The sequence below is a fragment of the Mus pahari genome, chromosome 12 (genome assembly GCF_900095145.1).
Source record: "Mus pahari chromosome 12, PAHARI_EIJ_v1.1, whole genome shotgun sequence".
In the NCBI taxonomy this organism is placed as follows: domain Eukaryota; kingdom Metazoa; phylum Chordata; class Mammalia; order Rodentia; family Muridae; genus Mus; species Mus pahari.
Genome location: NC_034601.1, coordinates 17,179,015 through 17,195,663, shown reverse-complemented (window position 1 = coordinate 17,195,663; position 16,649 = coordinate 17,179,015). Strand labels below are relative to the sequence as shown.

At 42.8% G+C, this 16,649-nt stretch overlaps 1 protein-coding gene across 5 annotated transcripts in view; it reads right to left on the bottom strand.

Moving 5' to 3' along the window:
* The window catches only part of Map3k13 (mitogen-activated protein kinase kinase kinase 13), a 140,962-nt gene extending 125,289 nt beyond the window's left edge, over window positions 1-15,673 (bottom strand). The window contains exons 1-5 of one of the 5 annotated variants that reach the window (XM_029544309.1): window positions 15,561-15,673; window positions 13,911-14,036; window positions 9,555-9,677; window positions 9,192-9,268; window positions 7,536-7,680 (exon numbers count right to left, since the gene is read on the bottom strand). The gene's annotated coding sequence lies outside the window, so the exon portion shown is untranslated. The remainder of the gene's footprint in view (window positions 1-7,535; window positions 7,681-9,191; window positions 9,269-9,554; window positions 9,678-13,910; window positions 14,037-15,560) is intronic. The other 4 variants (XM_029544310.1, XM_029544311.1, XM_029544312.1 and 1 more) reach the window with 4 other exon arrangements.
* Window positions 15,674-16,649: the final 976 nt, after the last annotated feature.

Genomic DNA, 16,649 nt, shown 5'->3' with positions numbered 1-16,649 from the left:
CAGTCAGGCAGTCAGGCAGGTAGTCAGGCAGGCAGTCAGGCAGTCAGTCAGGCAGGCAGTCAGGCAGGCAGGCAGTCAGGCAGGCAGTCAGGCAGGTAGTCAGGCAGGCAGGCAGAACTCCTGCACTCCTGCCTTCCTCGTGGCTGGAACAGGAGGACCTGGAGTGATCCACATGCTGGCTAATATCTTTGACAAATGACTTTCAAAACTTTCCAGTCACCAAGTTTGCATCAACTCTTGGAATGCTTAGACATCAACATCAGCAGTGGCTGGATCTGGTGACTGCTACCTCTGAGTGAGCAAGCTGTGACAATGAGCAGGCCCATAGGGATTTAACAGTTTTTTTTTTTCCTAGAATAGCAATGTCAAGCTTCCTTCTAGGCAAACAGGCTTTCAGGGTTCTACAGAACAAGATTCATGATTCCAGTGCAAGTCATATCTGAGCAAGATAACTTTCAATGACTCCAATGTACAACCTGCCTGTTGCAAGTGTGTAGGACCCCCTGCCTATAAGTATAACCCACTTTAAAATGACTGCTACACTCTTTGTTTTGTTCTCTGAATATGTCTTCCCAACACTATAGTCACTACAGTATAGTACAGGTATATACTGTACTATAGCTATTTCAAGTGTTTCAGAACAAAGCAGAACATAAATTAAATTCACTCTTTAAAGTAATTTTTAAATATAAGAAGCTCAGTTTGGGTCATGGATCTATACACACCTCTTAGTGCAGGCTAAATATACACCTTTAATAAACATGTTCTGAGTGTCTCTGGTGTCACACTTCAGTCCTGGAGAATTACTAGTGAAGAGGATGTCACTCTGAGATGAACGCACAGGGAGCAGAGAAGACATAGGGGACGGAGATGCCATGCAGTTAAAGTAAGACGGTTGGAGAGAGCCCCACTCACAGACCCAGAGACCAAAAGATGAGCGGTTAGCACACAGTCATCTGAGAGCAGAGTGTGTTACATGTAAGGAATCTCAAACACAGAGGTCCTAAAGCTTCAGAAGAAATCTCTGGCCTTTCTAGAGAAAAGTGTGCCTGGGCCAGTGTCCTACTTGCTTGATCTGTGGCTGTGATAAACACCCTGATAAAAGCAACTTAAGGAAGGAATCTATGTTCGCTCACAGTTCCCGAGTGTAGTCCATTGTACCAAGGCAGTCAAGGCATCAGGAGCACCAAAGCAGCTGGTCACACTGCGTCCAGACAAGAAGAACGAGATGGTAAATGCTGGCTCTCTCTGCCTGCTTCCTTCTTTCATGAAGTCCAGGATGTAAGCCTAAGGAATGGAGCCACCCATAGTAGGCTCTTCCTATCTCAGATAACCATATCAAGATGGTGTGCCCAGAGGCTTGTTTCTTAGGAGGTTCTAGATGCTATAAAGTTAACAATCAACACTAACCACAACTCCATCCTTTACAACTTGACATCCAAACACAATAATTTGAAGCCATGGACCTTTCAACCCATCTTTCCAGAATTTCATGACCATCTGTTTAAATTTTTTTATTACATCTATTCATTCTCCCTCTCCCTCTCCCTCTCCCTCTCCCTCTCTCTCTCCCTCTCTCTCTCTCTCTCTCTCTCTCTGTGTGTGTGTCTCTGTGTTTCTCTCTCTCTCTCTCTCTCTCTCTCTCTCTCTCTCTCTCTCTCTCTGTGTGTGTGTGTGTGTGTGTGTGTGTGTGTATGTGTGTGTGTGCATACTCATGCACGTGCCCAATATATGTGAGTGCTATAGAAGTCAGAAGAAGTTGCAGGAATCAGCTCTTCTCCTTCCACACTTTGGCTCTGGGGACTGAACTCAAGTCAAAAGGTAATACAATACTTTCTGAGTTTTCCTGGCAGCCTTCATTGTCATCTTATAATGCAAACATATGTCCAGGACAACTTCAAAAGTCCCCATATTCTTCAACAATTCCAACACTGTTCAAAAGTCCAAAGCCTTATTTCAGATTTGAGGTAATCTCTTAACTGTGAGTGCCTAGAAAATAAAAAAACAAGTTACATAGTTCCAAAATAAATTGACACGAGTGACCATTCCTATTCCAAAAGGGAGAAACAAGGGCATAGGAGAGAATAACCACGCCAAGAGCAAGCCTAAAGCCCAACAGAGAAAGCACCAAACCTGCAGCACCAAGTCTGCCATTGGGGTGACAGGACCCCCATCCCTCCGGACATGCTGCTTAGGCACACACAACTTCTCCGTGGATGCTGCTTTCCCTGTCAGATGCCCCACAGCTCTGACATCAACATTCACAGCTTCAGGCAGTAGCCTCTTAGCCCTTTGTGGGACTCTGACCTTGCCACACTACCTGGCCTTGGCCACTCTCTTAAACTGTGGAGCAAGAATCCACCATCTCTGCAATCTTGCATCTTTCACTGATTTCAAAACCTGTACCAGATAGACAACAATGCCAAGTGCTGCTAACTCCATACGTGTCCTGGCTCCCTGGACCACAGATCTACCAGCTTCTCTGACCCTGAGGGACTCTTCTAGGCCACTGCTTCCAAGGAATCAAGAACCCATTCAGTTCAGATTTCCTTTGAATCCTAATAAAATGGTGTCTGGTGGGTGAGATTCGCCTTCATAGCCTTTCCTATTGTCTGGTGCAACTCAGGTTTCTCTTCAGTGCCCAATCTCTTTAACAATTACAACTGTTTCGCCAGCACCAGCCTGATTGCAACCCTGTCTTGAGATTTTTCTCTGCCAAACAAATTGATCTACTCCCTTTAAATTCTACTTGACTAAGTTGTCGGGGCATGGGCACAATGAAGCCAGACTCTCAGCTGAAAGGTCACATGAATTGCCCCTTCCCAGTTCATGACTGAGTCCTCGTTCTCCTCTGAAACCTCAGGTCTTCAATGTCTACATTTCTCCTGTTCCGCTCTCCAAAGTTCCCAGAATAATGACCCACTACCTTCTCCTAAAATACGCAAGGGTTTTTCTTGTCTGAAGTCCTAAACCCCTCCCCGATTCTTCCCACAAACTAGTTTCAAAGGCCTAGGAGCAATATGTTCAAGTTTATCTATACAAGGCCTCACTTCCTGGCATAATTTTCTTAGTTACTCTTCCTACTGCTGTGATAAATAAAAGCAACTTAGGGAAGGAGTTTACTTTGGCTCACAGTTCCAGAGTGCAGTCCACTGTGCCAAGGTAATCATGGTATCAGGAGCTTGAAGCAGCTGGTCACACTGTGTCCACAGTCAGGAGGAACAGGATGATGAATGATGACGGCCCTCGGCCTGCTTCCTTCTTTCATGAAGTTCAGGATGCAAGCCTATGGAATAGAGATGCCCTCAAGGGGGTCCCCCTACATCCAATAAGAGCACCAAGAAGATTCCTGACAGGCGTTTCCTAAGAGGTTCCGGATGCTATCAAGTTGGCTGTCAACATTAGCCATCTCAAGAAGTCTGTTAGAAAATGAACTACAAAAACCTAAGGGACAGTAGTGACCAATCAGGTAAGGCCCTGAGAAACTATTATAAGGTTTAAGGTTTATATGCAGAAAGAGCCATTACTAAGGGTATTCCAAGGAAGTTAAATGAGCTGTACTTAAGTAACTGGACAATAACTAGTAGACACAGGAAGACCTGGTTAACAAAGGCTTTCTTAGTCTCTACTACCGTTTAGGCACTCCCCAGCCTTGGGCATACAGTAGCAAATAGAACACATGCCAGTGTCGGGTTCCATCATGACCAGCCTGCTGGGGTAAGTGCAATCAACACAGGAGTAAGTAAGCAAATAACGTACTCTGTGGGGAACAATGGCAGAGAGACATCTCGTCTGAAGTGTGGGGGAAGGCTTCTTTTAAGAAATAATATTTGCCAGAGGTGGCAGTATCATATGCCTTTGATCCTAGTACTTAGGTCGTAGAGGCAGGCAGATCCCTATGAGTTCAAGGCCAGCCTGGTCTACACAGCGAATTCCAGGACAGCCAAGACTATACAGTGAAACCCTATCTTGAAAAAAAAAAAAAAAAGAGGAAAAAATATTTGGAGAAAGATTGGTAGAATGAGTTCAATAAACAGGGCTAGGATGACATGTTAGATACTTTTCCATTGCTATGATAAAATGCCATAACTAAAAGCAACTTAAACAAGAAAGAGTTTATTTGAGCTTACATTTCCAAAGGGCTGAGTCCATTACGGAAGGGCATGGCAGCAGAGGCAGGAAAAAAGAAGCTAGCATCTCTCATCTCAACCACAGTCCAAGCTGAGAGCAAACCAGAAGCAGGACGGAGCCCTAAGCTCTCAAGTGCTTCCCCCAGTGACACACTTCCTCCAGCAAGACTACATGTCCTAAACAGTGCTCCCAGCATGAGACCAAGTGTTCAAATACCCGAGCTATGAGGGTCCCTTCCCATTAAAACCATCAGAGACACAAGGGGACAAAGTGGAATAGGGGAACACTGCTGCTGCTGCTTAATGGACTGAGGCAATAAAACATCAAGAACTTAAACCAGAGGACCAAAAAGAAGATTCCCCTGAATGCAGCGAGATGAGAGAAGGGAGGGAAGAGAAAATATAGAGAACCCATGGAGGGGCTTTTACAGAGGCTCAAGAAATCCAACAACAGAGTAAGGTACAGGGTAGACCTGAAAGAGGGAGTTTAAAGGTATTTAGAAGGTAGAAAAGGAAGGCCAGTGGCAGATACTAGATTCATAAGGGTAGGGCATGCAGACCAAGGACAGCCAGATATCCAATTAGTGTCTCTTGGCCTTTTTCACAGGTTGCTAGTATTTCTACAGGCAAAGTCATAAAGGTCAATGTGAGGAGTTCTGGGTTCAGGGGAGGGGTCAAGGACGAAGAAAAGGTCAGTCACCGGCAGTAAAATGCTTCTCCATCAGAGGCCAACTGTCTTGTTTCTGACAGGCTCAATTCTCAAAGTCTATGCAATTTGTTCTGTCTCCACCAACGCAAGAAGCTTGGTCATGATTAGGCGACACGTAGCTTCTGTCCACATTTTGCATTTCTTGACAAATATTTACATCACTGGGATTATATGCATTTATGTAATTTGTATAAGAAGAAAAATCAACACTTTGTATAACCTTCTGTTAAATTTAAACAGTTCCAAGGCACCAAGTAAAGCATTTCAGTGCAGTAAAGAAACAGGGTGCAGAGATGGGTCAGTACAGTGATTGCTATATAAGCGCAAAGACCTGAGTTCAGATTCCCAACACCCACATAAAGCTGGGTCTCACACACACAGAGAGCGAGAGAGCGAGAGAGCGAGAGAGGGAGAGAGGGAGAGAGGGAGAGAGAGAGAGAGAGAGAGAGAGAGAGAGAGAGAGAGAGAGAGAGCACGAAGTGCACCAGCACGCATACAACACACACACATATATATATATATATATATATATATATATATATATATATATATATATATATATATATATATACACACACTAAGATAAAAAACATTCCCTCACCATGAATCAGAATGTATACCTTCTGGAAGAAAGCACTCCTTACTTAGGAGTACTATAGCGTCACCTACTGGCAACCAATGATGTCCTCAAAGAAACAACTGAACAAGCAAATTACAGTGACATTCACCTTAAATCATTAACCTAAAGATAAACTCAGTTACTAAGAGAAGGGGGAAAACTGGCATTTTCTCCTTTAGAGAAGACCAAACTCCTAAGTCTTGAAAGACAAAACAAAACAGAAACACACAGGGAGCTAAAAAGCTAGCTTAGTCAGTAAAGTGTTTTGCAAGAATGAGAATCTGACATCTAGGTGTGGGTTTATAATCTCAGAGCTGGGGAGGTAGAAACAGGCAGATCTCTGAGGCTCACTGGCCAGCCAGCCTGGTCTACTTGGCCACTGGCCAGTTCCAGACCAATGAGAGACTCTATGTCAAACAAACAAACAAAAAAGACAGATGGTACATGAGGAGTAATCACACACACACACACACACACACACACACACACACACGCTCCTAAACACATATACACACATCACACACATGCTCATAAACACACACACCACATGCTCATGAACACATATGTGTGCGTGCACACAAGTGCTTGGACAGGCTTACATAAACACACTCACACACACTCATTCTATCCCATACACTTGACTGCTAACACACTCACATATGCTCACACACATACTCAAGCACGCTCACTCATACACAGGCTCATTCACACACTCACTCTCTTATACATACATCCATACACACACACACAGTTACACACATCAAAATAAAATACCTAAATAAAACATTTAGCATAATTTTTCTAATAAGTTGAAGTAGAACAATTGTTAGGTGTTCTAAGTACCAGGATAAACAGTAGCATAGGCTACTTGGCTTTCTATCTTTTTATGAAACACAAAATATTTCAATTAAACCAGATGTCATTGATATTAATACTAACTCCTTCCTCACAGGTATGAAGGGAATGAAATGATGAATCTCCAGGGATTAAAATGGGCAGAAATGCACTAGAGCTAAAATTATACTTTGAAAATTGTGACAGCAACACACAAGAAAAAGAAAACTTTGACTTAATTACCAACTGCTCACACTGTTACATTTAAAAATGGAAACAATGTTACTCTTACTATGTAGACACACTGTGAATAACCCTACATTCTTTCATTTAAACAGCTGTTGGTCAGCTCAACGAAGACTCAGAAGACCTGACTTTCCCAGTCACATAGCTAGTAAGAGGCAGTGGTAGGCTGAGAGCCATTAACACATACACACACACACACACACACATACCCCACATGCTCATGAACACACATACACACACACACACGCACACACATGCTTGGACGGGCTCACATAAACACACACATACTCATTCACTCACACACTTGACTGCTAACACTTAAGACCTCAGCTTCTGAGTCACTTCTACCACATCACACACACCCTAACCACCCCACAAAATGTAGCAGACTGGACCTGGGGCTTTGCACATCCACACCCCTGCTAACCACACCATACAATGCAGCAGACTGGACCTGGGGCTTTGCACATCTACACCCCCCTAACCACCCCACAAAATGTAGCAGACTGGACCTGGGGCTTTGCACATGTTAAACACATACTTCTCTAATATTGTAATTTTTTGATATTTAATCCTCACTTTCACATTACTGAATAAAATTTTTAATAGGCTGTAACAAAAGACTCAAGTGAAAATGCCCATGTCCACTAATAAAGCCGTGTGGCCACAAAACATAACCCTTCATGGAAAGCAGTCTTTCTCTGATTCTTTACTACAGTAAGATAAGAAACATTAAGGACCCTGATGGCTAAAGAAACTGAAGTAGAAGAAAGAGACATCAAAACTGTATTAATGGCCGGGGGGTGGTGGCGCAAGCCTTTAATCCCAGCACTTGGAAGGCAGAGGCAGGGCGGATTTCTGAGTTCGAGGCCAGCCTGGTCTACAAAGTGAGTTCCAGGACAGCCAGGGCTATACAGAGAAACCCTGTCTCGAAAACAAAAAACAAACAAATAAACAAAAACTGTATTAATGGCCTTCCGTCCCTTTGAGCATTTACTTGTGTGAGCGGGTTTAATGCAGAGCTTCAATGCACGCGACACATGAAGCTTCTGAAGAGGCTTTTCAGCTCGAAGTCATCCACACTCAACTCCTGAATGCATAAGGATGGGCCGTGGTCTTCACAATCTTGGGACTTGATGCTTCTTAAAAACAGAACAGAAAATCTACTAGCAAGTCTAAAAGTTTGTAGAGGTGAAACAATTAATCAGATCATGAGATACCACACTAAAAGAACAAAATGAGAACATTTAAAAATTGGTCTTAGAAATAGTCTAGCATACACGTGTTTACTGGTTTAATCTTGCTGATTATCATTATCCACTACAAACTGCAACAGAATTGGAAGTTCCCACAGAACTACTTACAGACTGAACTAAGATACAATGACTGAATGATACTTTCTTGAATCTGATTGACAGCCAAGGTATGAGATGTTTCTAAAACTTTAGTCTCCAAGAGCAAAGTAAAAATGCTCCTTAGAAAAGAAGGCACAAAATCAAATTGAATTTGTAGAGCAGAAAGAGACTCAGGTTTGAAGCCTTTTTGTGCATGTCTCCTGATACCTCCAGGCTGGCCTTGAACTCTGACCCGCCTGTCTTAACCTACCAATGGCTAGAATAACAGGCGACCACCACCACACCTAGCTGGGGGAAAGGTTTTTTTGTTTTTGCGTTTTGTTAATATGTACATGTGTATGTGTATGTATATATGTACATACATACATATATACACATACACATATGCAAATAAAGAAAAAGCCAAAGCCTTCAAAAGGAAAAATTCAGAATAATTTTCCAGTCCCAAATGGAAAGCATATATCAAAAATATTGTAAGCTTGTACAATGGAACTAAAGGAAAATTACAGCCATCTGAAATTCCAGCAGTTAAGCTGATAATTATAAAAGGACTATAGCCCTATGAGGAACAGAAGGCCATCTGTCCCGTCCCTTCTTAGATCTTTCTGGAGTGGGCTTTTTATAAAGTTAGTTTAATTCATGAACGTATGTATTTGTGTGTGGGACTGTGCACATGTGTGGGCAGTCACATGTCCGTGTATAGGCATGCACACCTGTGTGGGCAGGTATGCACAGGTGTAGGCATTCACACGTGTGTGAGCAGGTGCTTCCCTCCACGTTGTACAGGGTATCAGATCTCTTGGAGCTGGAGCTACATTTAGGGCTGTCTGCCAGATGTAGGGCTTGTTACAAAGGTGCCAGGCTTCAGACTCTGGACCTCAGACGGGAGCACCAAGTACTGCTCAGCCTCTGAGCCACCTCGCCATGCTCTGATTAAGTTCAATGCTATACTGATTTCACTGTAACTACCTTTTCATTATTTTACTCTGCTTGCTTTGTCCCAAGAAAACTGCAAGCTTTAAAAAAACTGCTTCGTTGGGAGCTGGAGAGATGGTTCAATGGTGAAGAACACTCACTGCTCTTCTGGAGGTCCTGCGTTCAATTCCCAACACCCACGAGGCAGCTCACAGCTGTTTGATGCTGTCTTCTGGTGTGCAGATGTACCCACATATGTACATAGATCTTTAAAAACAAGCAAAACGGTTGAGTCTGGGAAGACAGCTCAATTGGTAAAGTACTTGTTATGTGCATCAAGGCCTGAATTCATGTAACATCAAATTTGTAACCCTAGTTAGTACCAAGAGCGCGAACAGGAGGATCCTGGGGGCTTGCTGGCCAGCCAGCCTAGTCCAAACTGAGAGCTCCGGGTGCCTGTCTGAGAAAATAAGGTGAGAAGTGATTGAGGAACATACTGACATCAACCTCTGGTATAAACACACACATGCTCACACCCTCATACACCTACCCACACCCACACACACACCCACACCCACATTAAGGCATTACTAATTAAACTTAGGCCTAAGGATGCCTCTACAATAAGTCAGTTTACTATGCCATAGTAAAAACTTTTATGATTCATTCGATGCAGCCCCTCTGCCCTGCTCCTGGCCTCCTGACATCCAGGCTCACTTCCACCATCCTAAGCACAAGGACCTCACCTTCCAAGCACAGTCCATCCTACCACTGACCGGTCCTACGTCTTCTCCATTCAGAATCACTTCTGGAGCCCAAGTGGACAGAAAAACAAATGTACTCCGTAAGTTCCTCGAGTCTTCCACAATCTTATATTTTATGGGAAGAAAAGAAAAACAGTCCTAACTCTGCTGAGTTACTCATCAGGGCATTCCTTTACATAAACAAAACAATAGGAACAAAATTAAGAAGTTCTTGTATACCTTTACAGTATGTCTCAAATCATTATTGTAGATTCATGCTTTTACATGTTAGCAAGGTCTACTGGATCGTGGTCATATACAATTGAAATGGCAGGAAAGGTGTAAGGGCCTACTTTATTTGAAGTGGAAAAACAATAAATTGAACTTCTTTTCCTTTTTTCCTATTACAAACAGAATCTTAAAAACCCTCAACCACAACTGTTCACTCACTGAGCCATCGCCTACCCGACCCAATGATTTGTTAAAGCTTAAAGTTTCTAGTCTCAGGATTTGCTACATTCCTGACATTGGAACCACTGGGATAATTCTAGAATATCTAAAAGTCTGTAAGCAACTCTCAAAACCATGAATTAGCCCGGGCCTTTAAATGGCTGGCTTTTAATAACTTCCTATCTGGAATTCTGGCTCTCTAAGGGGGCAGGGGGAGAGAGAGACAGAGAGAGAGAGACACACACACAGAGACAGAGACAGAGAGAGAGACAGAGAAAGAAAGACAGATAGACAGACACTAAGTAGGCAAACAAATGTATCGTTTTCAATGTTATATTTTCTTTAGGGACTGTTCATGTTCATCTCCTTTATTTCTTACCATCTTCAGTATTTAGCATCTTGACTCAAGGAAGTAAGTTCAGTAATAGTATTTTTTTCCCCTTTAGCAAAACAAGTCTAGCACTGCAGAAATCCTAATCCTATCCTATGTCCCTTTGTGTCTATGAGGGCTAGTGTTGTTACCTGACACAAGTTAAAATCATGCAGGAGACGGGTGGGCCTCTTGGCATGTCAGTGGGGAATTATATAAATCATCTGTAACTAAGGTGGGAAGACCCAGGCACTACAGGAGGCACCATTCCCTAAGCAGGGGAATGCCTAGAGTGGAGACAGCAAGCTGTGCACTGTAATGCATGGACCCACTGCTCTCCTCTTCCAACTGTGGACTCAATATGACCAGCTGCTTCAAGCTCCTGATGCCTTGATTTCCTCTCCATAACAGACAATAATCAGGACTTGTGAGCTAAAATAAACCCTTTCTCCCTTAAATTGCTTTGGTTATTTATCACCAATAGGAAAAGAAAGTAAGGTCAAAACAATAGAGATCAACCCCAAAGACCTTAAGGGAAAATGCATCACTTAAAAGAGACAACTGTATGCAATATACAAAATAGTATGCTAATGACAGTATAAAACACAGGTCCAGGGCTGGAAGGATGGCTCAGGCCTTAGGAGCACAGGCTACTTTTTCAGAGGACCTGGGTTCAATTCCCAGAACCCTCACGGTGGTTCTTAACTATCTTTAACTCCAGTCCCAGTGGATCTGCCCCACCTCTTCTGGCCTCTGAGGGAAATTTGTGCACATGGTACAGACATGCCTGCAGGAGAAAAACACCCATACACATGAAAAATGTAAATACCTAAATATCTAAACAATTAAAAACCTGCCCTTTTCCATTAATCATGACTCAGACCCTAGATTTAATGACATTCATTGGATTTTTAACAAGATATACAACCAGTAGTGTAACATGTGTAACATGTAGTATGTATAGCCTATTCTCAAAACAAGTTTCATTAATAAAGACTATTTTTAGATTCTTGAATAATTCCTCCACTCATATTGTAAGGCTCCTAATGCTATTATTCTAAATGTCCCACAATAAAAGTTTGAGAAGAAACTGGAGAAATAAAAGTCACCAGACATTTTTGCTGACTCCAAGGTAATTAGCCAATTCAAAGCAGTACATAATAAAACTACCAGACATGGTTCTCTGAATTTTCTTTCTGGCTTAATTATTTTATTGAGAGAGAACAAGTCATTCCCTGAAATGTCTTAAAATGGTTGCAAACATCATGGAGAAAGTGGGACACCTGGAGAAGTGGCTCAGCTGTTAGGCACTAGCTTGACCTGGGTTCAATTCCTAGTACCCACATTGTGGCTCACAATGTCTGTAACACTATAGTCCCAGGGAATCTGTCACTCTTCTGGCTCCCCTGGGCACGAGGTACATGTGTGTGGTAAACAGATATACATGCAGATAAAACACACACATGAACACAAATACATTATGTCATAAATTTTAACATTTTAAGAAAAAAACAAAATGAAACAATAGTTTTAAGAGTTGCTTAAATAGTACAGAGTCCCAGAGCAGGGTACAGTACTAGCCTAGAACAGTGTAGAGCAATAGGTTTGATCTTTAGTACCACAAGAATAGAAAGCACTTAAATGAAACAGACCCCATCCCGTTTAGTGACGCCAAGCCACTCAGATGAACAGAGCAAAGCGTAGAAACCTACCTTGCAAGCAGAGACAAGAGCAACCACTGCACTTGGTCAAGTCAGAGCCATACTATGCACTGTGCATGAATTCGTATCAACAGTACCAATCTAAGATGAAAGCCTAAAACCTACATAATGCCACCAAACTGTCCCCGCAGCTCTGAAAAAGGAGTAGAGCATTGTATGGCCCTAGCTCTAAGAGTGCTGAGGTAAAGGCAGTCCTAAGGGGTAGCGATGGGTCCTGTGTTTAGTAAACTGGACACGGCTTTGGTGTTTGTGTCATAGTATTGTGAGAATACACACCGAGAGCAAAAGGAGCAAAGCTGGCAGAAAGTATAAAGAAACTACCCAGTTCTCCCTTCTTTATACATCCATTGTTTGTTTAGGTTTGAAGACACCTATCTGTATGTATGTGTATATACAGATAGATGGTGCTTTTTATATGTATGTATGTATGTATGTATGTATGTATGTGTATATACAGATAGATGGTGCTTTTTATATGTATGTATGTATGTATGTATGTATGTATGTGTATATACAGATAGATGGTGCTTTTAAAACCACAAATAAAAACATGCTGCACACATAGTTCTCTAGTGCTTTTATCAGTTAGTAATGAATTTGTGGCTCCACTTCATTATTTACATTAGCTACAGAGTGTTCCATGCAACATTAGCCATAGAGTGTCCCATGCAACATTAGCGATAGAGTGTCCCATGCAACATTAACTGCAGAGTGTCCCATGCAACATTAATCACAGAGTGTTCCATACAACATTAGCCACAGAGTGTCCCGTGCAACATTAACTGCAGAGTGTTGATGCAACACTAACCGCAGTGTTCCATGCAACATTAGCTGCAGAGTATTCCATGCAACATTAGCTGCAGAGTGTTCCATGCAATATTAGCTGCAGCGTTCCATGCAACATTAGCCACAGAGTGTTCCATGCAACATTAGCTGCAGTGTCCCATGTAGCATTAGCTGCAGTGTTCCATACATGAAGGCACTTTAGCCAAACCTCCATCGCAGTTTACTTCTAGTTGTTAGTTTTTATTTCAAACAATATTGTGATGTCATTATGTGCATATATTTGTATGTAAGCACAATTATGTGTACAAGATAAATTATTTCAAATACCACCAACAGAATTAAGCAAATTTAAACAAGAAACCAGCATATCTACAAAGGAGACAAGAAAATACCTTCAAATTAAATGCTTAGTGATTAAAAGTTGCCAAACATCAACCCAGAGTTAGAAGCAGAGTAACAAATCAGGAAAATGGAAATAGGAAAAAAGAAAAAAGGCGGGAGCAAGTAAACTTTACATAATCCCCAGGACAGAAAGATAAAAAGACTGAGATAATAAAAAAAATTGGGAAAGGGAGAAATTACATAAATAAGGCTAAATAAGGCAAGGTAAGAAAAAGAAAAGACATGGTTTCGTTGCATAAAATAGAGTGACTCAACAGATCTGAGACATGCACTATTCCCTAGACAAGCCTGGCCACCACCTGATTTAGAGGAGCATTTGAGCCTTTATTTTAACATAGTAACCAGGGGCTGTTACTATCAGACTGAGAAGCCTGGGGAAGAGGATCTCCCAAAAAGAAAGGCAGAAAAGTATCCTTTCGGCAGTACACCTGGTTTCTCTCTTTCAATCCTGACTTCCTCAACAGGAAAACAGTTACACTACCATACAAACAAAGCATGCCTTGCCTTGGAAGATCCTGATTTTAAAAATATAGATTTAGGCCTAATTTTTTTCTTCCATCTTAAAATATCTTTGACTCAACAGGGCTACTCTAATACATCACCTAATATAAAACACAGTCAACAACTTACCTCTCCCAGTGTGTTAGGATCTGAATGCCACAACACAAACTGACTCATGTTTTGTCCGCTACTACATCCGGGGTTTCTTTACATGATGTCCATGGCAGAGTCTGTAGGTAGCAGGGTTCTGCAAAACTGAAAACCTCAAAATTGTCAATGCACATACCTAGGTTACGACATGCATCAGTCCACTGTGGATAGCAGCTACACCATACGGGCACTTAGACATGCAGTCTAGTGGACATGAATCCAAGCAAGGGCCAAGACTATAGGAAAACAATAATACCTAGAAGATCTCAAAAGTTAAATGACTTTTATTATATTTAAATATATACTAATTCAGTGGCACAGTAACAGCATATAAAATGGGGGTGAGTAGAATCTCAGTGCTGTCCAGGAATTGTGAAAAGATTTAAATGTGAACAAACATAAATTTTTACTGCAAAAAGCTGTTTACTTTTGGACGGTTCAACTGACTTGAAGAAAAGCTCCGATTTAAAATCAAAAGATAGATGGGCAGTGGTGGCACATGCCACTTGGGAGGCAGAGGCAGGCGGATTTTGAGTTCGAGGCCAGTCTGGTCTACAGAGTGAGTTCCAGGACAGCCAGGGCTACACAGAGAAACCCTGTCTAGAAAACAAAACAAAACAAAAGATGCTTACTAGTTTCTTAGGGAAAACACAACCATGCAACATAAATTCATGGTCTCTTAACCCCACTCTATCCAATCTAATGGCACATTCTGGGGACCTCTCAAGATCTGCCTTCTATTTGATAGCCCGTGCACAGCCACCTTACTGGGGCTACACGTAGGTGGTGACTCTTGCTGAGATCTGATTACACAGCATAATGTAGCATCCGCACTGTATTTCATTTGATAGCCCAAACAAGGTGGTTACAGTACTTGTTTTTGTGGGGTGCATGTACACTCCTCATAATATTTAATGGAGCTTTTAACAAAGGAAACACTTTAATCTTCAAGGGTTTGGGGGACGTTTGGGGGCTGTTACAATCTTTCCTTGGGACTATACTCAGCAGGTGGAGTAATTTATAAATTACTGTTTTCATATTCGTTGTAACTCTCATCCATCTTTCAAATAGTTTACCAACATAAGAAATCGTTAAGAAAAAGAAAACCTACACTGCTGAAAAGAAAGCATTTATAACATAAGCTACCAGCACGGTGCGACAACGGCGGCTTATTATTCGATAACCTCCCTGGTATCGCACACCAGTGCTTCCCAGAAAAGTAAAGGTAGCCGCAGGAAGCCAGACTGGCGCCTCATCCTCTCCACCAAGAGATCAGGACCCATTTGTACATTTCACTAACTTTAAAACTAAACGCGTGCGGATTTTCTTCTGCACCCGCGACATAGGGCAGGGAGGGGGCAAGCAAAGTAACAGGGAGTCGCGTTTGCAGAGGCGGGATGCTGACACCCGGGATGCCCTCAGCAGCCGCGCCAGTCGGGCTTTGCACTCTGTCCAAACCCTTTCCAGCAGGTGTCCACCTCTCGCAAGACCTATAGGAGACCAGGTCGCTGACCCCTACTCCATCACGGGCTCAGGAGCAGGCAGCGAGCCTAGCTAAGCGCACCGCAGCTGCCCCAAAAGCCACGTCGCCAACTCCCTCTAGCGCCGCTAGGTTCCTAGAAGACTTACTTCTTCAAAGCTCTCGGCCCGAAGCCGAGTCCGCACGCCCGCAAGCCTTCCTCCCACCGCGTTCCTCCTACAGAGCTGGACACCCACCCCAGCGGAGCCCTAATGCGCAGGCGCCGCCTCCACCTCCACAACTTCCGCGTATGACGTCACTTCCGACACCCTGCTCAGCCATGGGCTCCGTATGTTTAGCTTGCGGGTCCTGGGCTGAGTGACCCAATTCCTTTATTCTACAGACTCTCGTCCGTGCTGACACTTACCGCTCCAATCCGAATTAGCCGGGCGTTTGGACAAAAGCACGAGATTGTCGAGTCCGAGGTCTCTGCCGGGTGTCGGCCTCTGGGATTGTGATTGCTGGCTGCGGGGCTGCCCCTTTCACTTATGAGGGTGTTGGTGTTGTGTTACAAAGGCAACCTGACCCAACCGTGAAAAACACCAGTACCTACATCCTGAGGCTGTTGTGTTACTTGAGGAAATGCATAGAACGTTCCAGCTTACTGCAATGAACATTAACAGTTTTTTTGTTTTTTTTTTTGCCCCTAATGATGTGATACTGGAACACATACGTGTATAGCAGACTGGAACTACTTTTGATCAGTGGTTAGCAGATGATACTGGGTACCTTCCCCTGGATAGACAGACAGACAGACAGACAGACAGATAGGTCTCAACTTGATTGAAAACATTTGCTGAGTTACCTTGCTAAGGAGAGGCACCACGTCTACAATAACAGGACCTCAGGATGTCCCTGAAAAGTAGACATACTCACCAATAAGGAAGTCTGAGTGTGTGTGTGTCCACAAATCTCATATTCACCCAGAAAAGCAGGGAGCTGTCTTTGTTTTTAACTGGTTAATAGGAACAAATTACAGACCCCTGCAGTTCTAGAAGGTTAGCAGGCTATGAATGTACTACCACTGACTGGGCTGGGTTTCATTTCCCCTTTGGTAGTTCAAAGAAACATCTCAACTTGTTTAGAAAGATGACAAAGCAAGCTAGTAGTAGTGTTGAAATGTGGGTGATAGGTCAGTGTTGCAAATACCCAAGAATAACCCCTTGACCCATAGACCTGTGGACTAATGTTGCTAGTCT